We start from the raw sequence: 27,016 nt of genomic DNA on the forward strand, positions 1-27,016 counted from the left end.
GGGAATGTTATTCAGCCACGAAAGGGAATGAAGGACCAGCTGCAGATGCAGACGGCCCTTCAAAACATGATGCTGAGCCAAAGAACCCAGATGCCAATGGCCACATGTCATGTGATTCCATCTGATGAGACACCAAGAATGGGGAAATGCACAGAAGCAGGTGCAGACTGGAGCCTGCTAGGACTAGGGGGTCTGGGGGAATTGGGAATGACTGATAAGGGGTATAGGGTTTCCTTTTGGGGTGATGAAAACATTTTGAAACTAGACAGAGGTGATGGTTGCACAGCATTATGAATGCACTAAATGCCACCACACTGCTCACTTTAAAGTTGTTATGTTTATGTTACATGAGTTTTCTCTTAGTTTTTTAAAATAAATGCCCAGAGTTCAGACAGCATCCTGGCACCTGCAGCTCTGCTGTGGGGACAGACAGCCAATTTCCTAAGTGGTGACCCTTTCTATTAAAGGGACATTAAAATCCTGCTGGCATCCCCTCCCCTCAAAGAGAACACACCTGGGCCCAGCCAAGAGCGTTGCCTATAGTCGCAGGCTCATTCACGGACTACAGTGCAGCTGCAGAGCTCGTGCGTGCACAGGAGGGAGTTCAGAGCCTCAGCCCCAGCCTGCCATTGCCTCCAGCCTGATGCAGGGTCTGAGGGAGCTGCTGGAAAGCTTCCCATCCCACTGACCATGTGCAACCCCAAACCTTGCCTAGGCAGAGTCCCAGGCCTCTTGGGAGACTCAGGAGCCGGGCACGACCTCCCAACACGGGTATGGACATGCCCAGACAGGGCTGGATGCAGCCCCTGGTCAGCAGCAGTTTAGTAAAGGGGCACTAGGAGCTGGTGCAGGACCCAGCAAGCCCGCCTGTGGGACAGGTTCCCCTTACAGGGTGGGCTCTTCCCCTGCTAACGTCCGCTGAGTTAAGAAATCCCAAATAGGAACTGCAGGGGCTGATTCACCAAAGTGCCACCAGGGCTAGAGAGCACAGAGCACAGAGCAGGCCTCTAGCAAATGCTTCTGGAAAAAGAAAAGGGAGGGAGGGAGGTCCCTTTGAGGTAGTGGTTTCAAACCCTGCTTCACATTAGAAGCAGCTGAGGAGCTCGGCAATGCTGATGCCTAGGTTGTCACCACCCCCATGGATTCTAATTCCATGGGTCCAGGACAAGGCTGTCCAGGTAATTACCATGTGTAACCAGGAAGAGAAGCGCTGCTCTAGTAGGACTACCTGTGAGTGGTTCTCAAGCAGCTGCACATGTTAGAATCCCCTGGGATAGCCAGGATCGGTGGCTCACACCTGTAATCCCAGCACTTTAGGAGGCTGAGGTGGGTGGATCACCTGAGGTCAGGAGTTTGAGACCAGCCTGACCAACATGGAGAAACCCCGTCTCTACTAAAAATACAAAGTTAGTCGGGCGTGGTGGCACATGCCTGTAATCCCAGCTACTAGGGAGGCTGAGGCAGGAGAATCGTTTGAACCTGGGAGGCGGAGGTTGCAGTGAGCTGAGATGGTGCCATTGCACTCCAGCCTGGGCGACAAGAGTGAAACTCCATCTCAAAAAAAACATTGGGATTCAAACATTTCCAATGATCCTGGTGCTCTAGCCCTATCTCAAACCAACTACACCAGAATCTCTGGGGGTGCAGTCCAGGCCTCAGTGTGTTGCGAAGCCCCCAGGTGGTCCCCACATGCAAGCAGTCCTTTGTGCTGACAGTTGCCGGGGTGTCCTCTCTGACTGTCAGAGTCAAGGGTCTAATGCTGACTGGTTGCTACGGGTACAGCCCAGGCCATGGGATTCTGCCCAAGCAGGGCTAACTTCCGCCAGGCCTCACCACATGCTCCATGACCCCAGAATTAGGCTCAATGGAGGCTGTTTTAGCTGAAGGAGAGTTTGCCTCCCTGTCCTGAATTTGGTAACTTCTGCAACTGAAGGCCAGTCATTCCCTAAGAGTCTGGGGAGGTCAGACAGTACATTGTGGTGAATCAGGCACAGGCTCTCTCTCTCCTGAGGCCTCACAGTCTACAGGGAGAGGGAGAGATGGACTGACGGGTGCAGACACTTGCAATGCAGAGGTGACACCATGACTGAGGCCAGCAGCACAGGGGGCTGCTGGACTTAACCAACTTGGGGGCAGGGGCATCACGGAAGTCCTCCCGGGGGATGTGACATCAGAAGTGACTTCATGGAAGAACATTAGGGTTGAGGGGAAGAAGGCTCTGAGCAGAGGAAATGGCATCAGCCCTGGACAGAACATGGAGAGCACACGGGCTGTTCTGGAGGCATCACAGGCCTTGGCATGGTTGGCCCAAGGGGTATGAGTGATGGGGAAGCCTGGGGGCCTGGGCAGGGGGCAGAGAACAGATTACACTTGGACTTGATCTCAAGGACAACAGGGAGCCAGTGACAGTTCTAAGCAGGGAAGCGACAGGGTGAGAATTATGTTTTGGAGTGATGTCTCTGGGGGCAACAGGAGGCATGTTTGCAGGGGGATGGCTGAAGGCAAGGGGGCCAGTGGGAAGGCCGATGTAGTAGGGCATGCCCCAGGTGCTGAGGCCAGCCGGGGCAGTGGGGTGGGGTCAATGGCCTAAGATGGCATAGGAGGTGAGCACAACACTGCGAGACAAGAGGAGGAAGGGCCGGCTCAGGCCAGCGAGTTCCACCGGTGAGCTTTCTGGATTCTGGATGACGGAGTTGTCAGTGGTTGCTGGGGTGGGGTGGGAGCTGGAGAGTCCTGGTTTGGTTCCAGGGCAAGATTTCCTACAGGCAGGTTTCAGTTCTGCGAGGCATTCTGCTGGACCCGGCCTCCCTGGCCTCCCTTTCTGGTGGATTTGTGAAATTCATGGGCCCACGTGCCTGATCCGTGCAACAAAGCTCCCGCCATGCCGGGTGAGCCTAAGAGGGCTGGGGAGAGAAACTCCCACTTCCCCACAAAGCACCTCTGAACATGAAAGCAGGACTCCACATGAATATTTATTGACTCGGTTTATATAACCTCCATCCTCAGAGACGTTCTAAAACCCTTGGTTTCACCTCTTGAATTTAACAACCTGAGCCTCGCAATAAACCGCTCGCTAGTTCTCCAGCGCTAGATTGGAGGGTTTCATTAGAGGCACAGTCCTTACCACGGAATCACACTCTCTGCACCCGTCTCCCCTCATCCACTCACTCAGCCACTCATCGTCCGCTCAGTGCGAGTCTATTAAAGGGCCTACTGTGAGCCGGATGCTGTGCAGTCATTGCCTCAAGGAGTTCACAGGAGGGAGAGAGTCAGACATTCAGTGAGCAAATCACCAAGGAAATAACCACTAACCAAGCACTGAATGTGGTCTGAACAGAGCACACGAAGGGGGCCCTTTGACGAGGTGGTCCTGGAAGTGAGAGGGGACTGGGATCCAGGCAATCCCGGGCCAGAGCATTGCAGCATTCTAGGCTGCCCAGAGATCCTATAAGGAAGAGGAGCTCGAGGTTACAGAGGGCCTGGAAGAAGCAGTCTGGCTGTGACAAAGGGGACAAGGAGGAGAAAGCATTGAGGTGAGGCTGGAAGGAAGGCAGGGGCCAGCCCCCTAGGGCTTTGGAGGCCAATATCACCCTTGTCCTGCCCAAGAGCGTAGCTCCCCACAGAGGCAGCCCTGGTGCTGTCAGGGTAACATCTTCGCTCAGCCTGTACCCCCTCAACCACCCTCCAGTCTCATGTACCTCTCCCCACTGGCTCACACTGTCCCCCTCCAGCCCCGGCACCCTGACAGCTCCTGCAGTTGCTTTTCTGGGCCTTGGGCCAGGCCTGGAGCCCCTGTGTGCCCTTCCTCAGCAAGGAGAACATCTCCTCAGCATTCAGATCCAGCCCTGAACCCCCAATCCATCCCCACTCTGTAGCTGGGGCCTGGTTCAGTTCCTCCTCCATAGGAGCACACTGCATCCCCATCATCCCTCTCGCCTCCCAGCCACCTTCTGTGGGAAGGCCTTGGGCAGCAAGCGAGTCGCACCCTTTTCTCTGTGCCCAGCAGTGACTCATACAAAGTGGGGATCAGAAACATTTCCTGACCTGCAGTGTTGAGTTGAATTAAGACCAGAGAGACAGAGAGAGAGAGAGACAGACACATAGACACACAAACACAGTCATACACACACAGACACACACAGAGAGACACACTCACACATACAGTTACACACACACAGACACACACACTGAGAGAGAAAGGTACACACACAGAGACACAAACACACACGAGAGAGACACACACAGAGACACAAAGAGACACACACAGTTACACACAGAGAGAGACAGACACACACAGAGAGACACACACACTGAGAAACACACAGAGACACACACACAGGGAGACACAGTTACACACACACAGACACAGAGACATACACAGAGACACAGACACACACACACACAGACACACACACTGAGAAAGACACACACACACACAGACATACACACATGCACACACACAGCCTCCCCCCAGACATCCACAAGCAGGCAGACATGCACCCTGGCCCAAACCGTGCCATGTGCAGGTGTAGTGGTGCACGGAAGCACCTGCATGTCTCCTCCTGTTCTCTTTCCTCTCCTCAACCCCACCACCCCACACATGTGCCCAACAAAAGCACTTTAACCTTGAAGAGAATCAGAGTTTGGGTTGGCATCCACGAAGATGCACCCAAGATTCCTCTTCAGGCTTGTGAGATCCAAGAGACAAGAGAGGAAGAATTCAAAATAGAGCACAGAGTTGGTGACTCTGGCAAAGATGACTACAGTCACAGCGACCACTGCCCCACGACTCTCCCTCCATCTAATCACAGTGGCAGGAGTCGTAACAATAATAACAGATGCTAAGAGTTATTGGGAACGTAGTATACACTATCATCACAATCATATGAAGTAGAATTATTATTCCCATTTTGCTGATGGAGAAAGTGAGGCTCTGAGAGGTGAAGTGACTTGCCCAAGGTTCCCCAGTTGGTAAGAGGTAAGTCGAGAAAAGGCACCAAGTTGTCTCATGGGCACCTTGACCTCACCATGCCCATGACCAGTCTCAGCTGTGGCAGGAGGCAGCGCTGCCCACTGCATCTGGGGTCTGACTCTGCAGCCACCCCTGCCTCCACTTCTCCCCCAGAGCCATGCCCAGGCAGACACCAGCTCTGGCAGCTTCTGCCAATGACACAGCTTATTTATCTCCCCCTGCCCCCATATTCATCATAAGCCCCCTGGCCAGACCACCATCACCTCTCCCCTGGGTGCAGCAGCCTCACTGCCCCTGGGCCTCCAGCCTCTAGGCTTCCAGTCTGCCCTAGACTCTCCAACAAGCCAACTTGGTCACACTGCCTCCCTGATGAACGAGCCACCACACCTATAGGATAAGGGCTCATCTCCTTGGCAGAGCAGACAAGGCATTTTCAGATTTAACCTCCATTCCCTTTTCAGCCCCAACCCTGGCCCTCCAAGCTCCAGGCACCCCAGTTTTCCCCACCCCCATGATCTTGCAGCTGCTGGTCTCTGCCTAGAATGCCAGTTCCCACTCCTCAGCCTGTCAAGTCCCTGCTCACCCTAGACTCAGCTCAACTATCTCCTCCTCCCTAAAGTCTTCCCCAAAAGTCCTCAGGCAATGTTGAGCTGCTACCCTGTCTGATCACAGCTCTTCAAGACACTTCTCCTAGGGCACTTTAATTAACCTCACCTGTCTGCCGCCCCGCTTGGGACGCAGTGTGGGGTAATACTTCCCACTTCCATTTACTAGGCACTGATTGTGTCAGGCACTGTTCTCAGCACTGTGCATGGATTTGCTCTTGCAAACCTTACAACAGCCCTATGAGGTAGGTGCTATTATATCTTCATTTTTCAGATGAGCAGACTAAGGCACAGAGAGGTTGCATAATTTTCTCAAGGTCACACAGCTCATTAAGTAATCCAGCCAGGCATCTAGCTCTATGTAGCGTGGCCTGGGCTCTTAGCCTATGCTATGCTCCTCATAAAGCTTGGGCTGAGATATTTTATTCACTAATTATTAACTGAGCACCTACAGTGTGTCAGAGATAATTGCACACATTGGGCATACAAAGAGGACAGGGGAGTCCCTGCTTGCATAAAGTCTACCTTTAATCTTTTGAGTTTCCTTTTCTGTCAAAGGGGAATTGTAACAACATCTGCCTCTCGGAGTTCTGAGGGTTACATGGGATAATGCATGTGGGACCTGAAAGTGGGTTGAGTGGTGGCCCCTGAAATACATGCCCAAGTCCAAATCTCCAGAACCTGTCAATGTGATCTTATTTAGAAAAGGGGTCTTTGCAGATGTAATTTAGTTAAGAATCTTGAGATGAAATTATCCTGGATTATTCAGGCAGGCCCTGAATTCAAGCAGTGCCCTTATTAGAGACATGCAGAGGGAGACAGACCCACAGAGAGAAGAGAAGCCACATGAAACGGGAGGCGGGATTGGAGTGATGCATTCACAGGGCTGGGAACACCTGCGCTCACCACAAGCCCGAAGAGGAATGGAGAGATTCTTCCCTGGAGACTTCAGAGGAAATGTGGCCCTGCCAACACCTCAGCAGTGGATGTCTGACATCCTGAACTGTGAAAGAACACGTTTCTGTTGCATTCAGCCACACAGTTTATGGTTATTTGTTTTGGCAGCTCCAGGAAATGAATACAGCGCCCTCCCGCAGTGCCTGGTATCCGTGCTACAAATGTGGGCTCCTCTATTCCCCCATATTGTCTGCCATGCTCCTCAGCATGGACCTCAAAAGCGCCAACCACTCAGGAAGACTGCCATATGAACTGCTCTTGCATATCTTTTCAGCCTTTCTCCCCTTAGTGAACTCCTAGTCAGGCTTCAAAGCCCAACTCACCGTGTCACCTCCTCTGAGAAGCCTTCCTTTGCCTATTTGTGCTCTCACTACACTTTGTGCATCCATCTACCACTTAGCACTCAGCCTACGGGATTACAATTGTTCACTGTGTGTGTCATGTGGACAGGGACCAAATCTTATTCCCAACTTCCAACTCACGACCTGGCATGGGATAGGGAGAGGCTAATTCATTCCCTAGCCCACACCTTATCCTCATTTTTGGTACAAAGCACTGGCTGCAGTGAGTTTTCAGGACCTGTCTTAACTGTTCTATAGCTTGGCATAGTGACTGAAGGGAAGGGAAGAACCCAGTTGGATGAAATCACTGCATATGGTCATCTGAAGTATAGTTTTTCTGATGCTAGAAGAATTCTTAGTTGACCCTGAAGTGGCCTCTTTGTCTACCTGCTGTGCCCCTCAAAGACGAGAAGCTTCTCTCTGACAGCTGGGAGAGCTGGACCCTGCATTCTGGAAAGTATTTAGGCAGTTCTCTGCAGTAACTATGACCACATCGTGACAGGGGTCAATCTCGCTTCTGCTTCTGACGAGCTGTGTGACCTTGGGTAAGATGCTTCATCTCTCTGAGCCCCTTTTTCTTCATCTGTTAAATGGGGACCAAAAAAATCAATCCCACCACATAGGATTGCTGTGAAGATTAAATGAGATGGTGCCTATAAATTGCCTGGTATTATTGGCCCAGCCTATGGGCTTACCTGATAATAACAATCACTTACTGACTATTCAATAATGAGTGAGGCATTTGGCGAGTGATTTTTATGTGTGATCTCTTTTAAACCTCATGATAGCCCTGGAAGCTGAATTATTACCCCCATTTTACAGCTGTAGAAACTAAAGCACAGAGAGGTTTAGTAAATTGTCTGAGGCTACACGGTTACTGAAGGAGTACAGCCTGCTTAGAACTCTGGAGTATCTCATTCTAAAGCCCTCAACCCTAACCATACCTTAACTGGCATTGTGATACATATTTTCCTGTCCTGCAGCCACATTTGCTTGTAATAGTGCAATGAAGCAAGATACCATGCACAATGCATACTATAAACTTATTCTAGGAAGATATGTCACCACCCAGGTAGAAACCTCAGGAATTAGGAAGACAGTGGAGAAAACCAAAAACCCTTCCACTGTCAAGCCAGGATGCTGATCTAGGACGCTCATCAAGTCAGAAAACATGAACTTCATTAACACTCAGGTACTGCCACATCTTAGCACCACAGTGCACAATAAACCAGTCTTTTTTATGAAGAATGCAAACCCTGGAAACCTCAAAGCAATAGAACCACTCACATCAGGGAAATTAAACTTTGTGGGGAAATAAAAACAGGGCTGCCAAACAGACATTTGCCTTCTGTATGTGGCAGCTGGAACCTCCAGAGACAGAATTAGGCCTCCTGGCACCTTGTTCCTGGCTGAGCCCCAAAGATCCTGACAATAGGGCTTGAGCAGAAAGTTCAAAGGGGTTGCAACCTCTGTAAAGTCTGCCCAGATGACACCTGGGGTTTTTTTAGCCCTTCCCCTAGTACTAAGTAGTGAATGAAGCAGAGCCTTCGAAGCCAGAAGGTCTAGACTGAAAGCACAGCTCGCCACCTGCTCACCAATGAAGCTGGGAAAGTTGCTTACCCTTTGGAACCCTCAGCTTACTTCTCTGAAAGGTAGGTGACACTGATAACTGCCTCACAATAGCTGTTGGATGGCGGGGCATGGTAGTGCCTAAAAGCCCTCAGAATAGGCCTAGCCTATCCTAGTAGATGCTCAGCCTTTCCCGGGAAGCCTTTAGTTAATTAGCATACATGGAATGCTTACATACATTTCAATACTTCATGCCCCTGCAACTCCATGAAGTGGGTGCTATCAATGCACCCATTGTACAATGTTGTATCAGAGAGCGATGGAAAGACCTTACATATGTGAGGGGCAGGGTGAGGATTATAACTCAGACCTGTCTCACTCAGAAGCCCAGCTGGCTAACCATATGTTAGACTGCCTATAAACCTACAATGACATTACAGTTCATTTTTATTAAAAATATATTGCACCATTATTATAAGAACAATATTGAAAATCCAAAAGGAAAAATACCTATTATAATCCTGCCATCAATCTCCCATATGTTTTTATAGGCTTGCTTCTTGTTCCCATCTACATGGATCCCAGCTTAAATCTTGATTCCTTCTGTTCCATCCCATTTTACACACTGTGGCCCCTCCAACTTTATATAATCACATAGAGCATCCTCACGTGCCAAGTCTGGGCCACCTCAGAATCAAGACAAGCCTTGACCTCACCACCTACACAATGGCTCTAAATCAGTGCGCTAATGTACGAAAAACTGTCATGAGGTACAATCAAGATGATAAAATGCAAGAGGAAAGAGTGCCATGTAAATGCTAAAGTGACAAATTAATGCTTCTTGTTGTCATTGTTGTTATCTTTATAATTATGCATCATTTATGAATTTGGTTTGGCTATCCCCTCAGCACGAAGCCATTGAGTATTAGTCTGTGTTGCCTGGGTATTACACTGTATTACATCTGTGATCCATCCTCCCCAGCCAACTGACAGCCCCTCAAGGGCAGGGCCATACCCTCTGTGTTTGACCTTCCCCAGGGCCTGAGGGCCCCACCCTTTAAGGGTTTTGCTGATGATTCATATTAATGGGACAGCACCTTTGACATGGATCATTTCCTCTTTGACCCTTCCTGCCTCCCCAACCCTAACCATTCTCCCTGTTGGCCACCAAAGCTATCTTCTTAAATTACTCTTCTGAACATTGCATGGTGGGGCTGAAAGCCCTCCCCTGACTTCCCATCTCCTGGCACAGCAGGTCTATGACTTGACTAAGCATCAGAACCATCTAAGGAGGGTGGTAAGATGCAGAGTCCTGAGTACACATAGATTCTGATCCCCTTGTTCTACCATAACACCCAGAAATCAGCATTTGCCATACAAATCCAGGAGGTTTGAATGCAAGTAGCCTGGAGGCTGTCATTGGAGCAAGACAATGTTCAAAATCCTTTGTCTGGCTTCTGAATAAAGGAGGGCAAGAAACTCACATCCTTAAATCGTCAGCTACTCAGCACTTGACAAGTATCATCTCACTAAATCCTACCCAGGATTCCATAAAGTGAGGACTGTTGATATTCCTGGTTTTCAGATGGCAAAACTGAGGCTTGCAGATGTTGGGTAAATTGTGGATTAAATAATGGATTATCCAGCCAATTAGTAGTAAAGCAAGACCTAGAAGCCAGGTTTTCCTGGATCCAAAACACGTGTTATTTCCTTGGCACTGTGCTATTTCCATCATCTGGTCCCTGCTTACCTGTCCCACTTCACTAATTGTTCCTGCCTCAGACACACACACACAGGACTGTCCTAGTTCCTGAAAGTTCGAGGCTGTCTGCTACTGGCATGCCTTCCACGGCCTCCCACTTAGAGGGTGCTCCACACACACACCAGGAAACCTTCCCAGACTTCCTCTGTGAGCAAGGCCCCCCCAGGCTCCCAAGGCCATCAGTTCCAGCTGCGGCCATACATCACATGTGCTATCACAGCCACGTAACACATCAGCCTGCCCCAGCAGTCCATGAGCCCCTCAAGAGTAGGGCCTGTGCCTCGGTGGCCGCCTGCCCAGCTCCTGGCCTGGGCCTGCACAAAGGGCACACAGGTGAACTCGGAAGAAGAACTCACATCTATTTGCTCCATCCAACCCCAAGAGACAGGCCCCAGAGCAGGGCCAGACCATCCCCCTCAGCCCAGAGGGCCATCCGTGCAGATCCCGGCTCCAGTCAGAGGCGCACAACTGTCTCGCTGCATCCCTGCCAACCGTCTGTCTAGACACAGCCTGCATTACCATCTCCATGGAGACATGAGCCCGGCAGCCCAAATAGCTTGTTCCATTAAGCTACTTCCATTCCTTAATCCCCTTTCTTGGCAGAAAAGTTGACGGAAAAAAAAAAAAGAGGAAGAAGAAGGGGAAGGAAGAAGAAAAGAATCAGATCAGCAAAGTTGGTTTGGAAAATTAAAAATCATCCCCAAATTTCAATGTGTGGCACTGCTAGGCATGCCAGTGGGGGTTCCCCTGCCAGATAAACTACTCCATGTCTCCCTGTAATTCTTGCAAGGATAAGAATAATGCCTGCTAATACCACAGTCTAGCATACCCAGCAGTATCTCCTCTGGACATAAGTCAGCCATGTTGGGGAAGATGGCATTTCTGCCCCTGTGCTCAATTTGCTACCTTGTCCATGAGGAGGAAGGAATCTCTACCCTGTCTTCTACCTCCCCACTCCACTGCCCTAAACAAACACACACAGACACACAGACACACTCTACCTGGGAGGAGTCTTGGAGGGCGTTTTCACACAAAACAGTTCACACAGCCAGCCTGAGATTGGTGCCCTTGGCAAGGTCTGCATGCAAGACTGGCCTCTTTGCTGGTGTCTGGGAAGCTGGATTTTAAGAGTGTTCCCACCATCCCCAGAACTGATAGGAGTGGCTCACCCTGCCTAACTTGTACTTACAATATGGCTTAGGTTGAACACCTGGAGTCTGAAACTTGGGTGGGTGCTAAGCAAACAGTGCCTATGTGACCAGCCCCCAGTGAAAACCCTGGAGACAGTCTCTAACGAGCTTCCCTGGCGGACATTTCCCACGCGCCTCTGAAACTGCTGCGGGAATGAAGTGCATCCTCCATGACTCCACTGGGAGACGATTCTTGGAAGGTTGTGCCCGGTTTCCCCTCGACTTTGCCTCATGCTCTTTTTTTCTTTTGTTTTGCTGATTTTGCTGTGTATCCCTTTGCTGTAAGAGATCACAGCCATGCATACAGCCATATGCTCAGTGCTGTGAGTCCTCCTGGTGAATTGTTGAACCTGGGGATGGTCTTGGGGACCGTCAACACAGCTGCCCCTGTGCTCAATGTGAAGGCAGGAGAAGGCATTCCGTGTCTTATTTTTCAGGGTCGAACTGGTAACGAGCTATGCTTTACCAGGGACCCTGTGCCTTAAAAGGCAGGCACCAGGTTCCAGCCTTTTGCCTTTCTCTTCCTGCCTCCCAGAGCCCAGGCCCCACTAACATCTCATCCTGGCCGGGTATGGTGGCTCATGCCTATAATCCCAGCACTTTGGGAGGTCGAGGCAGGAGTATTACTTGAGGCCAGGAGTTCAAGACCAGCCTGGGCAACATAGCAAAATCCCATCTCTACAAAAAAGAAAAAAGTAAAAATTAGCTGGGGGTGGTGGTGCATGCCTGCAGTCCCAGCTACTCAGGAGGCTGAGCTGGGAGGATCACTTGAGCCCAGGGAGTTTGAGGCTACAGTGAGTCGGGCACCCCAGCCTGGGCAACAAATCAAGCAAGAACTGTCTGAAACATGCAAACAACAAAATCCTCACGAACTCTTCCTTTCCTTCTTTCCTCATGGGTCAGGATGAGGGTAAGGGTCTCATTCTTCCTGCACAGAGAAGCCTGGGGTATCTTTTTTGGGCCAGGCTCCTCTGTGCAGGAAGAATAAGACCCTCTTCCTCTCCTTCCCTGTGGCATCCTGACTTCAACTATCTTTCAGTGAGCCTGACACTAGACATGGAAAAAAAATACACCCTCTCCTACCTTTCACCTCATGGGTTTTCCTCTGGTGGTGGCGTACACTTTGGAATGCCTCCTTGCACTGCAGGATGAGACCCCTCTTTGGGGTGAGGGTGGGCACAACAGGACAGGAATCTGCAAATTCATTGAGGACCCCATCCTGAGCCTCAACCCCAGCTTTGCTTAGTGGAGGTGCTGCCCTTCAGAGTTACGGATGCTTGCCAGGTGAGTACAGCAGTTCTTTGCCATTTGGGGCTTGTCCTTATAGACAGACCTCCTTGTCAGTGAGCCTTAGAAGGCAAGAGTGGTGGGATTCCAGAATCCAAAGCCCCTTTCTGATCCCTGTCAGTATCAGTATGCAGATGGGGGTCATGGCTGACCCCACATCCACTCAGCCCCTTCAAGGGGCTCGCCAATTTCCCCTTTAAATAATACCTAGAAGCCAAGTCTGCCCTTAAAGCCCACATGTTCCCAGGTCAGGAAGTATGTTTCACTGTGACTTCACCTTTGCATCCATCTGTTCTGTCCTGATAAAGAGAAAAACCAGGTCTTGACCTCAGCTTTGGCCTGAAGCCAGAAACATGCACGCTTAGATTCCCACCCATCACTTTCTGGGTCTCTTATTACATTTCCTGGGCTCAGCTGTCTTATCTGGAAATGAGGATCCTAATAGCCACCTTGAAGCACTGATGTAAGGAGGAAATGAAATCATTGTGTGGAAATGCCAAGACCAGCGCCTGGCATAGAGCAGGTGCCCAAAGACCAAGGATCTGGGAGAAGGAACATGCCGTAGGATCTAAAGTCTTGTTCCTCTCCCGGTCCCATAGTTCCCATGTTTCAAATGAGTTTTTTTCATGCCAAACAGACTGCATTTATTCAATATGAATGAATTCATTCTCCTGTTTTGGATTTATCAGACTCATGCACATATCTGAGAATAGGAGATAACCAGGGTGATCATGATATTTCTGTTGGTCTATTTGGCCTAATAAGAAGAAAAGGAATCGTTTCCTTGGGGTGTTGTGAAATACTGGAATGAGGCTGAAGACAGCCTTCACTACTGGCCAGAGCTGGTCTGGAGCCAGTATAGCCTCTGGGGGCAGATGGACTCTCCGCCTGCAGCTTTTCCCACTATTACCACCTGTGCGACTTTGAACAAGTTTTGTGATATCTCTAAGCCTCAGTTTCTTCATTCATAAAACAGGAACTAGAATGCCCTCTCACACCCCAAAACGCTGAAAGGTGGAATGAGATTATGGAGCTCACCTGTCTGGCTTCGGTCTGAAACAGTATGTGTTCAGTAAATGGCATCTAAGTCAATATATCAGAATTCCTGTAAAGATCCTCTCTTGGATAGAAATGACAGCCCTAAAATGGCAAGACAGGTTTGAGAGGTAACATCTGTGGAGGGCCTGTTTACTGCCCATTGTTCTGTCTAATCCCTCAATTGGGGTCAATCCCTAAAGAAGGAGTTGGCTTTGTCTGTGGGCTGCGCTCTCATATCCAAGATGATTTCATTGGAAAGGCTTAAGATGCATATTAGAATTTATTAAACATGATGTAGTTATTTTAACTTCATTTCTTGTTAACAATTTTTTTTTTTTTTTTTTTTTTTGAGACAGGGTCTCCCTCTGTTACCCAGTCTGGAGTGCAGTGGTGCGATCTTGGCTTACTGCAGCCTCAGCCTCCCAGGATCAAGTGATCCTCCCACCTCAGCCTCCTGTAAGTAGGAGGACTTGCAGGCGTGCACCACTATGCCCAGCTATTTTTTTATTACTATTTTTTTGTAGAAATGGAGTCTCACTGTGTTTCCCAGGCTGGTCTCAAACTCTTGGTTTCAAGTAACCCTCCTACCTCAGCCTCCCAAAGTGCTGGGATTACAAGCATGAGCCACCATGCTCAGCCTCATTTCTTACTAATAATTTTTAAAACCAACTCTATAAGGTAGATCCTGTCATTTTTCCCATTTTATACATGAAGAAAATGAAACCCAGAGTAGTTAAGTCACCTGACTATAAGGAAACTCAATTAATGAATGGAGTAGCCAGGATTTGAATTCAGGTGTGACCCCAAAGGCCATGTGCACCGTCTACTCACTCCACAGCCTCTGGAGTGGCCATATGATTGTTGCAGCATGGAATACACAGGTTCCCTCCATCCTCAAACCAAAAAGATTGCATTATCATAATGTTTGGTCAGCTCCCCATGGAAGCCCCCCAAAAACCCATTAAAGAAGCCCATTCTCTAGGGCCCCAATGAATCTCACTAAGTAAATTGCCTTTTGAAAGTAAAAGGAAAACGAAACATCTGTGGCCTCAAACTTTATATGAGCAATAATTCAGGAGTCTCTTTCAGAACCCAGAGAGGAAAGCTCCCCATGGGAAGAAGGAGAGGTATAGAAGTGTGATTCCTGGGTGTAGAGCCAGAAACTCATTAATATTTGTGGAATCCTTGAAAGAGAAAAAGCACAGTTTGAACTGGAACATTCCAAAGTAGTAATTCATTTCCCAAATTAATGTGCTGTGGTATAATGGTTAGGAAGAAAAGCGAGGGTCCGACGGCCCTGCCGATGTAGGAGATAAATCTCTGGAATCCCGAAATGTTTTTCATTTTCAAAGTTCAAGTCATCATTCAATATGGGCCAGAGAATACTAAGACCTTTGACAGTGAACCTCTTATAGGATGGAGAAGCTGAGGCCTTAACTCACAAGGTTGTGCCTTTATAAGGCAACAAAGCAAAAGCAAGTGCGTCATAGATGGAAACCTGTTTACCTAGATCTCACCGACCTGTTGAGAGGAAAGGAGCCAACCTGGCCTGTGACCTTCTCTGTGCAAGCAGGGAGCAGGCACACATCACCAATGAGTGAAAAAGGCTGGTGTGGCATGCTCAGGACCTAGAGGGAACCTGCCTCATTGACAGGGGACAGCAGCTGCACAGCTCCAGACACTCATTGTCAAGGACGGGAATGAGATTCTAATATGGCTGATCTGATTTTTCAAGAAATGCAGAGATCGTGAAATTACATGAAGTTTCCCAGTTTTTAAATTGGGGATGGTGCTTTCATTACTTTCTTTTGTTACTTGCATTAAGCCTTTCAACAACTCTGTCTGGCTGGGCTTTTTATCCCTATTTTAGAGGAAATAAGTTTCCAGAAAGTGATTGGCCCGGGGTCTGTTAGCCAGCAATCACCCCAATCTGTTCAACAAGGCCCAGGGTGAGGCCAGGAGTGTGACTTGTCTGGGGCTGAGCCGGGAGCTGGCTCCCAGCTGGCACCATGGGCTCCTGTGGCCAGTTACTTTACAGGGCAGGGCAGGCGGTTAAATGGGTCTGAAACATGTGTCCACAAAAATCTCCAAATACGTACAGGCCACCACCTACCACAAAGGGGGGATTTGAGAATGTAGAGGAGAAGGACCTAATATTCATTGAGCATCCCTATAAGCCAGGAGCTGGGCTTTGTGTGCATTGCCTTAGTTTAAGTCCAAAATAACAACAGCGGTTTGACAAAGATGTCATTAATCCCCATCTGACTGTGGCAAGGTGACAGGACTTCCTAGCCTCGCACAGCCAGGCCAGGTCGAATCTCTTCTTTCTGACATTTGTTCAGTACACCTAGGCCTTCCTCTAGCCTGGGATGTGGAGCTTTCATCCACGAACTTGTCAATCACTAGCGTTTGGGAAAAATGATCCAAACAAGAAAACCCTCACAAGTCTTACCAGGGTCATTTTGTACAAAGTGAAACTCAGGAAATTAAGATGTCATCGCACAGTCTTGCTGTTTCCACAGGCAATGATTGTAGCTACAAGTTTGTCCCAAAATGCAGGCAAATGGGCTTGGAGCAGTGAGGTCATGAAGCTTATTTACTGCTGCCATGATGATAATTTTAATTTGTTATTAAGAAAATGAAGGGCTAGCAAGCGTTCAGGATACAGATGATATAGCAGTTTAGCTTTGGCTATTCAGAGACTGGGGTGCAGAAGCCTAAAAGAGAACCAGTGTGAGGCGGGAAAAGGAGAACAGGCCTTACCATCAAACTAGGATTTAATCTCTGCTCCACAATTTCCTGGCTGTGTTACCTTCAGTACACGATGCCACCTCTCTGAGCCTCAGTCTCCTTATCTGCATCTCTTTAACTGAATCATAACACCTACCTACTAGGTACATTGGGTGGACTTCCAAAGATGCTGGATGTAAAGCTCCCATAAATGTTAGCTATTATTACTGTCATTATTATTTAAATACACACCTATGGAGTCACCAATAGAGCCAACCATTTGACTCCCTGCCACTAAAATAGCCGGATGCCTGGCTGGACTGCTTAATTTCATCAAGATGGTCTGGTGAGTCACAGCCTTAATTAACTTTCCCATGGTTTGATCAGGGCAGAAATCAGACTCTTGCATTTTACCCACTCTTCCTGGCTCCAAAAAAGATGGACGTGCACATCCTTATCCACCATTCTGACTGTACAAAGACAAGAAAATTATCCAGTAGACACAGGAGTGCACGCACAGCCAGCCTGCAAGGCCACAGAGACATCGCCATAGAACATTAGAGCAAGAGCCTGGAACCTAATGAAATTATCTTCCCTCGGCCGACCTGCCTGCTGCAGCTGCAATTTGGGTCCCCTGTTTGTATGCTTATTCAACTGTGACCCCGTAGCCCTGGCAGGATGAGTGAGGCCTCACAACCTAGGGTGGGGCGTCTGCCCAGGGGTGTCTTCCTTTACGCAAAGCTCTTCTTTGAGGGGTTATGGACAAACCACATGGCTGGAGGTGAGCTTCAGATCTGGGCTGCTTCCTGGACACAGAAAATAAAGCAGGACAGGAGATGCAGAGAGCGTGGAATGCTCTTCACTACAGGCTCCATGGAAGGAACTCGCATCAAGCCAGCTGAGAAAGCCAGTTTGACCTTCACCTGTGGCAGACCTGGGTTTTGACTGAACTGCTTGCTCCTTGAGAGGCCCAAGGCCCCGAGGACTCTTCTCAGTAGCCCCTGAATCTGGCCAGGGCTTGGTTACAGTAGGTGCTTGATAAACCTATGCTAAGTAAAAAATGCCACCTAACTTGTTTCATTCATCTTCTCTTTATTACACTTCCATCTTTTTCCAGAAATGACTTCCGGCAACTCACAGGCTCCACGTTGAGTGTTCACACTGTGCCCAATTCTGCCCTGCGCACTTTGCTTAGTTTCTCCACAACAATGTTGTGTTCAGTATAATTACTGTTATTCCCATTTTATAGATGAGAAAAATAGTAATGGAGGAAATGGAAGGAAAAAGGATGGCCATAAGTTGGAGGCAGGAATGGTAACAGTGTCCCTACTTGCAGCAGGTGGGCAAGACATATAGCTCAAGGTTTTCCAGAAACCTGACCAATGACAGGAAACGGGTCAGTGATAACATTCATAGAGTCCAGAATATAAAAACAAACTGATTGCTCAGAAGATGCACAAATGGCCCCTATCTAACCCATGTGGCCTTGGACAAGTCCCTTCTCTCTCATTCTCTATCTTCTGTACAAAGGGAGTGATTACAATAATGTCCCCATCACAGGGCACCTATGCAGGTCAAGGAAGTAGACAAATGCAGCAGTCACTGTGCCTAGAACCCAGAAGATGCTGTATCAGTGTTCGTTCTCCTGTCTTTTTTGTGGTATTTTGTTCTCCCTCCATTTACTGAAGGCAGCATCTTGCAGTGTGGGTGTTTAACTACAAAGTCATCGGCAACCAAGCAGCTGCCCAACCAGCTCATTATTACCTAAAAAGAAGAAAGGAGCTTTGCAAGGAAGCTTTGCAAGCATGCCAGCTCCTGAATTTCATGAGCAGTGGGCAGCTGAATGGTGAGTTCTCGCCTGAGCTTGGCTTGAAACGCATGTAAGAATGAAAGGGGCCTCCAGCACAGTCCACCTCTTGCCACTCTGTTATAGTGCCATGCCCTGGGATATTCAGGAAAGTTATGCTGTTCCCTCATCTCCTGCAGCCGAGAAACACAATTGATTTTCCTGGCCTCATTTCTGTTATAAAGAACAATTTCCCCCAGGGATCCCCAGAGAACTAAAATGGAGAAAATCTCATTCATATTTTACCATGTAAGCCAAAGCCTAATTGTTCACTGGACAATAGATACAAGCTGAATGCCTAGCCCTTTGCTGGCCCTGGGCCAGGCACATGGGATGCAGGGATGACATATATGTGGTGTCTGCTCTCAGGAAAGACTCATAGAAGGCAAGGTGAGAAGCAATGTGATGGAGATGGCACTGGGGAGTGGGGCTCCTAGGCCAGCCTAGAAGGAGACAGTAAAAGGGGGATCCAGGTGGAGAGAACAGCCTGCCCCAGGGTGTGGACGTTGGGGTGGCCCATGATGGTGAAACGCAAGTCTTGGATGGTAAGCAGAGGAAGCCTGAGAAAGGAGCATAAGGTTCAGACTGAAGAGTTTACAGGGGGCACTAGACAGCCAGTGGGTCTTTCATATCCAGCATTCATGGACATGGTTCCACTGGAGTTTTTAAAATCACTTTGGCAGCTTGGATGGAAATTAATGGGGAGCAGTGGATTTTGGAAGTAGGAAGACCAGTCAAGGGCTCTAAAAATAATCTAGACTTGAACAAGTGTCCCATACCCCATAGTACTTCATAGCCCAGTACTCAGCTAGGTATTTTGGGAGATACCAAAATGAGGTAAATGCAGATTTTCTGGGTGCCAACTGTGTTCTGATGCTTTACATATATTATCTAAGTATGACAAAATAAGATCGGTGTCTCCATCTCACAGGTGAAAGACCCAAATTCATGGAAGAGAAATGAGTCACACAGGGAGCCAGTGGCAGAGCCACACCTCACAGAGCAATCAGTGTGCTCTACTCTGCAGACCTGCAACAGAGAGGGAAGCCAGACTCACATGCAAGAAGGAAAGACAATGTGTTGGCTCAGTGTGTGCAGCCTGGAGTGAGCTACTGAACTCTAAATCCAAGGATGACTAATGTAAGCCTAAAGGGTAATCTGCAAATACTGCTCCATTAATATTCAATGATAAATGATATTGCTTTAGAATCAAATTCACATAAATGGAAGCTTCAGCTGTATGTCAGTACCCTGGGAACATTAAATTGTAGGCCACGTCTTCTACTTCGATGAATCATCCATACCATCTACCCCAAGGCTCGGGACATGGAAGCTACTCTGTAAACACTTATTGACTGAATGGAGCCACTCGAAAAAATTGCTGAAGGGAGTTACAATTAAGAGAATGGCAATGGGTGCATTTCTAAATGTAATCTTTCAAAGCTTCAGACAGGTGGTCGGGCACAAATGAAATTTATTTGTATATTAATTCTTCATATATTTACTGAAAACTACCCACATCCTTCCAAATGTTAAGATGATTTTGTGGGTTAATTCTGTTTTTAAAAAATATATAAATAAATAGATTATTTCTCTACTGTCAAATTTTCCAGGACGTGGAGAAAGAAAAATGCATGTACATTTTCTTTCTTTCTTTCTTTCTTTTTTTTTTTTTTTTGAGTCAGAGTTTCACTGTTGCTCAGGCTGGAGTGCAGTGGTGCGATCTCGGCTTACTGCAAGCTCTGCCTCCCGGGTTCACACCATTCTCCTGCCTCAGCCTCCCAAGTAACTGGGACTACAGGTGCCCGCCACCACACCCGGCTAATTTTTTGTATTTTTAGTAGAGACGGGGTTTCACTGTGTTAGCCAGGATGGTCTCGATCTCCTGACCTCATGATCTGCCTGCACATTCTTTTTTAAAAAATGCTTGTACATTCTTTTTACAGAGGCAGAATGACATTAATACCAGACCTGATGAAGACAGCACAAAAAGTAAAACTCAACACAACCTCACAATATTAATAAAGCAAAAATTTTAAATACAGTAATGTGTTAGCAAACAGAACTCCATGGTACACCATGACCAAATGAGGACATGTAAGAATGGCTTAATATCTGAAAATATATTAGTATAATTTACCATAATGCCGAGTCAAAGAAGACAAACCATATCACCATGTCCATAAATGCAGAAAGGGCATTTGGGGGGAAAAAAACATCAAAATGTAAATGCTAAAACACTAGAAATAGCAAATCTGAAAGTACTGACCACTGCAATTAGACAGGAAAATGACATTAGGAGTCTAAAAATTGCACACAGGAAATAACATAAGAAAACTAAATATCAGAAAAAGAGAAGCAATATTAGAACTATGGGCAGATGGAACAATTGTTTATTCTTTGTAAATACAAAGAATCAAAATTTTAAACAAAGTATTAGAAATAATAAGAGAAGTTGGTAACTGTCTGGTGGCAAATAAATATACAAAATTCAAAAGCATTTTTATTAAGTGTAAATAATACCCAGTTAAAAAATAATGAAAGAAAAGATTCCTTTTACAATATCAACAACAACAACAAAAAAAAAATAGGTAAAATACTTTGGAATAAATTTAACAAGAACTGCAAAAATTATCTTAAAGCTCAACTGAAAGTGATGAAAGTCATCAACAGATGCGATCTTGTTTCTAGATAGAAAATCTCAATATTTTAGGCCAGGCATGGTGGCTCACATCTGTAATCCTAACACTTTGCGGGACCAAGGCGGGTGGATCACCGGATGTCAGGAATTTAAGACCAGCCTGGCCAATATGGTAAAACCGCATCTTTACTAAAAAATACAAAAATTAGCCAGGTGTGGTGGTGCGTGCCTGTAATCCCAGCTACTCAGGAGGCTGAGGCACAACAATCACTTGAACCCGAGAGGTGGAGGTTGCAGTGAGCTGAGATCACACCACTGCACTCCAGCCTGGACGACAGAACAAGACTGTCTCAAAAAAAAAAAAAAAGAAAAAGAAAGAGAGAGAGAGAGAGGGAAGGAGGGAGGGAGGGAGGGAAGAAAGGAAAGAAAATCTCAAAATTTTAAAGATGTAGCATCTCCTCAAATTGAAATCTGTAAATTTATGTAATCCAAGTAAACAGTAACAGTAGTAAAATATCCACATATATATGGTTATATATAATAAGGTTAATTTATATATAGGGTTATATATAACATTATATATATAACATATATAAATATATACATTTACCTGCAAAAGCAAAATGCAAGAATGGGTAAGGAGTGAAAGGAATGAGAGAAGAATAATTTACACAGATATAAACATGTATAACAAAGCTGTAATTGAGAGAGTTTGGTATACAATAACAAAAAACTGTCAGATCAATAGAAGAAAAGAGAGAACAGAAGTAGACTGAAACCCATACGGAAATGCAGTATCTTTTTTAAAGGTTGTATGTCAAGTCAGAGAGGGAAAAGATTAATAAATGATCTTAGAACACCTGACAAACTGCCATTCAAAAAGAAATAAACTTGGATTCCCAGCTCACTCTTCACACAGAGACAAATTCCAGATGAATCAAAATTGTAACATATAAAACACAATCATAAAAGCACCAGAAGAAAACATAAATTTAGGTTGGGAGATGGCCTTAATTTTTAAAGTCAAATGTATCAATATTTTCCCTCATGCCTTGTGGAGTCCATGATTAATTTGAGTTCAAGCAAAAGTTAGAAATATTGTAGAATGAAAAAAGCAGTTACACCATAAACAAAGCCAGAAGGCAAAGGACTTAGGAGATACCAAACAAAGGAGAAAAACTAAGTCTGTGGCTTTGGGAGGTAGCAACACAAATCAGGAGGAAGGAACAAACGGTCCAGCCAGATAAGAATTTTTCCAGAAAAGAACCAATGATCAAACAGGCAATAAGAACCCAAAAAGAAGCTCAAACTCACTGATAATGAAAGACGCGCGTGGCTGGGCATGGTGGCTCACGCCTGTAATCCCAGCACTTTGGGAGGTTGAGGTGGGCTGATCACGAGGTCAGGAGTTCGAGACCAGCCTGGCCAACATGGTGAAACCCAGTCTCTACTAAAAATACAAAAATTAGCCAGGCGTGGTGGCAGGTGTCTGCAATCCCAGCTACTCAGGAAGCTGAGGCAGGAATCGCTTGAGCCTGGGAGGCAGAGATTGCAGTGAGCTGAGATTGCACCACTGTACTCCAGCCTGGGCAACAGAGCGAGACTCCATCTAAAAAAAAAAAAAAGAGTGAGAGAGAGAAAGACATGGAGACTTCAAGAGGAGGGGCCATTTCCTACCTATCAGATGGGTAGGACTTAGAGTTGGTTAAAACCTGGTGCCAGCACACGGGGAGGAGCAGCTCACGCTTAGGCCCTGTGGGGGAACATATTTGGAAGGTAATTCAGCAAAATTTATTAATTAAAATGGAAGATGTATATACCCTCTGGAAAGGTTTTTAAGATTGAAGACTTTATATATAAATTAGCCAGGTGTGGTGGTGCGTGCCTGGCTTACGCCCTCCACTTACACTTGCAGAACATATGAAAGGGGTGTGCGTGTGCATGTGTGTGTGTGCGTGTCTTATAGTCCATTTGGACTGCTATTACAAAATACCATAGACTGGATAGCTTAGAAACAACAGACATTTATTTCTCACAGTTCTGAAAGTTGAGAGACCTAAAATGAAGGCACCAGGAGATTTGGTATCTGGGATGGGTCCATTTTCTGGTTCATAGATGGTGCCTTCTATCAGTGTCCTCACATGGTGGAAGAGTAGATCAAGCTTCTTGGGGCCTCTGTTATAAAGACACCAAGCCCATTCATGAGAGCTCCACCCCTGTGATCTAATCACTTCCCAAAGGCCCCACCTCCTAATACCTAATATCAGCTTGGGGGTTAGGATTTCAACATAGGAATTTGTGGGAAAACACAAACATTCAAACTGTAGTAGTGCGTGTAGTTCACTGGAGGGAGGTTCACTGCAGTTTGATTTCAGCAGCAGAAGGCTGAAAGCTAGAACAATCGTGGACTAATTGAGAAAGATGATGAAACATCCTCTGTCTACAACCATTAACAAGAACAAAAAGGATCTCAGTGTGCTGATGTGGAAAGATCTCTGAGATATATTATTAAGAGAAAGAAGCAAGGTACAAGAGAATGTGTATACGATGGTTACATTTGAGAAGATGAATGAGGAAATCAAGTTTAAGTGTGTGTGTGTGTGTGTGTGTGGTGTGTGTGTGTGCATGTACTGTACATATAAGACCTTTAGGAAATGTCCCTGGATGAGATCATAGGAACATAGGAAGCTGCTCTTGGACTAACAGAACTTTCTGCAATGATGGAAATGTTCTCTAAATTTGAGCTGTCCAATATGGTAGTCACTAGGCTCACATGGCTACTAAGTACTTGAGATGTGGCTAGTGTGACAGAAATTAAACTTTAAATTGCATTTTGTTTTGACCAGTTTAGATGTATATAGCCACAGGTGGCTAGGGGCTTCCAATTTGGATAGCAGAGATGTAGACAACAGATATTTTTTGTGAGAACTATGAAGGAGGGAAAGGGAGGCTTTAATTTCTCAGTGAATGCCTTTCTGTACTGTTGGAATGTTGTGCATTTATATGTTATTCTTATTTTAAAACAAAGGTTACTGACCACCTACTGTATTCAAGGCCCCAGAATGTATAGGCATAAGGGGCTATACAACTGAATCAGGGCAGTTTCTGTCCTCAAGAGCCCAGGACCGGAAAAACGCAGGAAAGGAAATAACTGCAAGAAGGAGGGAAAGATGACCAATTCTGCCCAGTGATTAAGGTCCCACAAAGGAAATGGTCAGTCCTTTCTGAAAATGAGGAAGAGAGGTGGGGCTACTAGGAAAGGAGGTGATGTCCCAGCCAGTTTTATGAGATGAACAGGTGGCCACCAGACTGTGGGGAGAGAAAAGCATTCGGAGTAGAAAGAACAGCTAAGCGGAGGAGTAAAGATGAAATCGGGTCCAGTGTGTTGAGAATTCCACAGGTAATTTAGCTTGTTGAGAGGAGGCTGAAGAGATGAGCAAGAGACAGGCTCGAGAGACCAAGTATAGCAGGCGAAGGAGTTCAGATTTTACCCTAATGACCAAGGGAAGCCCCAGAATGGTTTGAAGCAGGGAAAGGAAGTGATTGCCTGTGAGTTTCAGAAGAGACACACTCTGACTATGGCTTGACATGTCAAAACCGAAGACAGGAGCTGGAAATGAGAAGGGCAGTTGAAATATCTGCAAGATTTATTTTTATCCTCCTCTATACAAAAAGCAATAAAGCTATTTATAGACCTAAAATTGCATTGAGTATATTTTGCTTTGTACACAAAACAATCATATTGGGTCTGTTTAGGGTTGTGCAGTATCGCACTTCCTGCGGCCATCTCATTTTTTTATTAAGCTTCCTACAACCTTGAGAAGTCTTTCTGTCTTTACCTTTTCTAATTTTTCTAAGGCTTTAAATCTCTGGGAGATTGCTAGGATAAGACACTGAAATAGCGAACAAATCTGACTTATCCTTGGTGGCGTGACTATGGTTTTAGACCCAGCGAATAATGCTGCTAACTCCTAGAGCGAGGCTTCTCAGCATTTGGGGCTGGACAATGCTTTGCTGTAAGGAGCTGTCCTATGCATCATAGGATGTTTAGCTGCATCCCTGGCCTCTACCCACTAGAGACCAATAGCATCCCCACTCCCAGCTGTGACCACCAAAACTGTTTCCAGATATTGCCAAGTGTTCCCTGAGAAACAAAATTACCTCTGACTAAGAACAATTGTTCCAGGCCCCTTGGGGATGAACTCACCCAACTTCCTCATTTTACAGATGGGAAAACTGAGACCCAAAGATTGAGACCGGAAACCAGGTTTTCTGACTCAGTTTGGAGATTCTTTTAGAAATTAGAAATTTTTTTTCTTAGCCTCAGAGAAATGCAATATAAAATAAAGTTGGAGGAGTTTTCATTCAAGTCAGTTTCATTAGCTAAATATTCATTTGTATTTAGCTTTTTTTCTCTCTTCATCTCTCTTTTTTTCTCTGTCTCATATCTTGTACATGATTCAGCCTCAAATTTCTGTTTAGTAGCCTGGTTTTCAAGCCACAGATGCTACAGTAGCCAAATTAATGACAATACTTTTTTAAAGACTATGAAAACACCTACCCTCTCTACTTGTAGCAATTTCATTTTTCATTTGCTCCCAGTGAAAGAAGTTAAGGGGAATGTGTCCCATCTATTTTAGGGGCTACTGCATGCCAGGAGCTGTGCTAGCCACATCCCAAGCACCATCATCACAATGGCTCTCTCAAGTGATGGGCACTGGCATCCCCATTTTACAGAAGTAAAAGCTGAGGCTGATGGAGGTGAGGTGACTTGCCCAAGGTCACACAGTCCAGTGAGTTATAGAACTAACATTCAAACCAGGTCTATCAGATTGCAAAGTAAAACTGGGTCCAAGTTGTCAAGAATTAGAATGAATGAATGATGATCACCCAAGGGAGGGTTGAAACCCCTTAAAGAACCAAATTCCCTCCCAGTTACTTGGACCACAGAGCTGAGAGCTCAGCATCCCCAGGAGGAAGCGAGGCCTACATGGCAGTTGCTATAACAACTCATTTTCTTATAATTATAGAACCTAGTGGCAACATGAAAAGCTGCACAGAGTCATCTTATTAGGGCCTTCTTCTGACAGTTCCAGGAGCTTAAACATCATCAATTTTTTAAGAATCACATTTAATATAATCATGCATTGCAGGAGCAGAGGCCCAGAGAGTGACGAAGCCAGGAGATGAGCTCTCCCACCTTGTGACTGGGATTGTGGAGCAGGTGGCATGACAGACCCTGGGGAAAATGGCATCTCTTTCTTGGGAAATTGTCGCTTCTCTTTTTCCCTTTTGGATCAATGCTTTCAGGACTCGGCCAAACAGTGTATTTAAAGAGAAAAAAGAGGACAAGAGAGCCAACACAAAATTAACCTAACACTCGGCAAATAACAGGGATCTGCAGCAAAATTTTAGTATTCTTGCAACCACATTTCAGTTTAGCTTAATTTAGCCGTTTCCCCAAATGTGCAGGGTTTCCCAATTTGGAAGATAGTATAGATAAAAGAATACATGTGTATGCATGCACACACATACACATAACCACACGTCGGTGCACATACCCCTCTGGGTCAGAAAATCCCAACTCTGCCCCCTTATTGGCTGTGTGACCCCGAGTGGCTTAATCAATCATGCTGATCCCCAGCTTTCTCATCCGTATATTAAAAATATGCCTCTTTCATGAGTTACAATAAAGATAAAATGGGAAATGACTCACAGGCTATCTGGCACATAATAGAAGTTTAATAAAATAAAGTTGTTATTATTTATTACAGCAACTAATTTATTTTTAAAATGTTGTTTTACTTTCTGTGAGTATCTTCCTTTTATTACTCCAATCAAGGATTTGAGAAACCTTTAGGAAGCCCTCTCTTCAGTGGCACCTTCAGCAATCCAGCCAGGTAGCAGAACTCTAGGAAAACCGACGTGCCATCTCGGCAGTGAGGCGCAGGAAGAGAAGGAAAAGTTGTAATGCTAGGACCCTAGGACTTCCAGGTGTGAAAGTGGGGAGTCAAGGACCGGTTCCAGGGGAGATGAGCTCTAAGCGGGGTCTCCAAGCAGAAAACATGGACAGCAATG

General features: G+C 46.3%; 1 protein-coding gene and 1 long non-coding RNA gene across 5 annotated transcripts in view; one reads left to right on the plus strand and one right to left on the minus strand.

Moving 5' to 3' along the window:
- Positions 1-27,016, minus strand: part of NSG2 (neuronal vesicle trafficking associated 2) — a 62,879-nt gene that overhangs the window by 7,489 nt on the left and 28,374 nt on the right. The window lies entirely within an intron of this gene.
- Positions 1,573-20,325, plus strand: LOC129485995 (uncharacterized). Of its 3 annotated transcripts, XR_008658821.2 has the most exons (4): positions 1,573-2,314; positions 3,338-3,533; positions 19,229-19,437; positions 20,244-20,325. It is a non-coding gene; the product is annotated as an uncharacterized lncRNA (long non-coding RNA). The 3 variants fall into 3 exon arrangements; XR_008658822.2 differs by lacking the exon at positions 3,338-3,533 and having other exon boundaries at positions 1,579-2,314; XR_010121670.1 differs by lacking the exons at positions 1,573-2,314; positions 3,338-3,533 and adding an exon at positions 8,411-8,527.

Source organism: Symphalangus syndactylus, chromosome 7 (genome assembly GCF_028878055.3).
Source record: "Symphalangus syndactylus isolate Jambi chromosome 7, NHGRI_mSymSyn1-v2.1_pri, whole genome shotgun sequence".
Classification (NCBI taxonomy): domain Eukaryota; kingdom Metazoa; phylum Chordata; class Mammalia; order Primates; family Hylobatidae; genus Symphalangus; species Symphalangus syndactylus.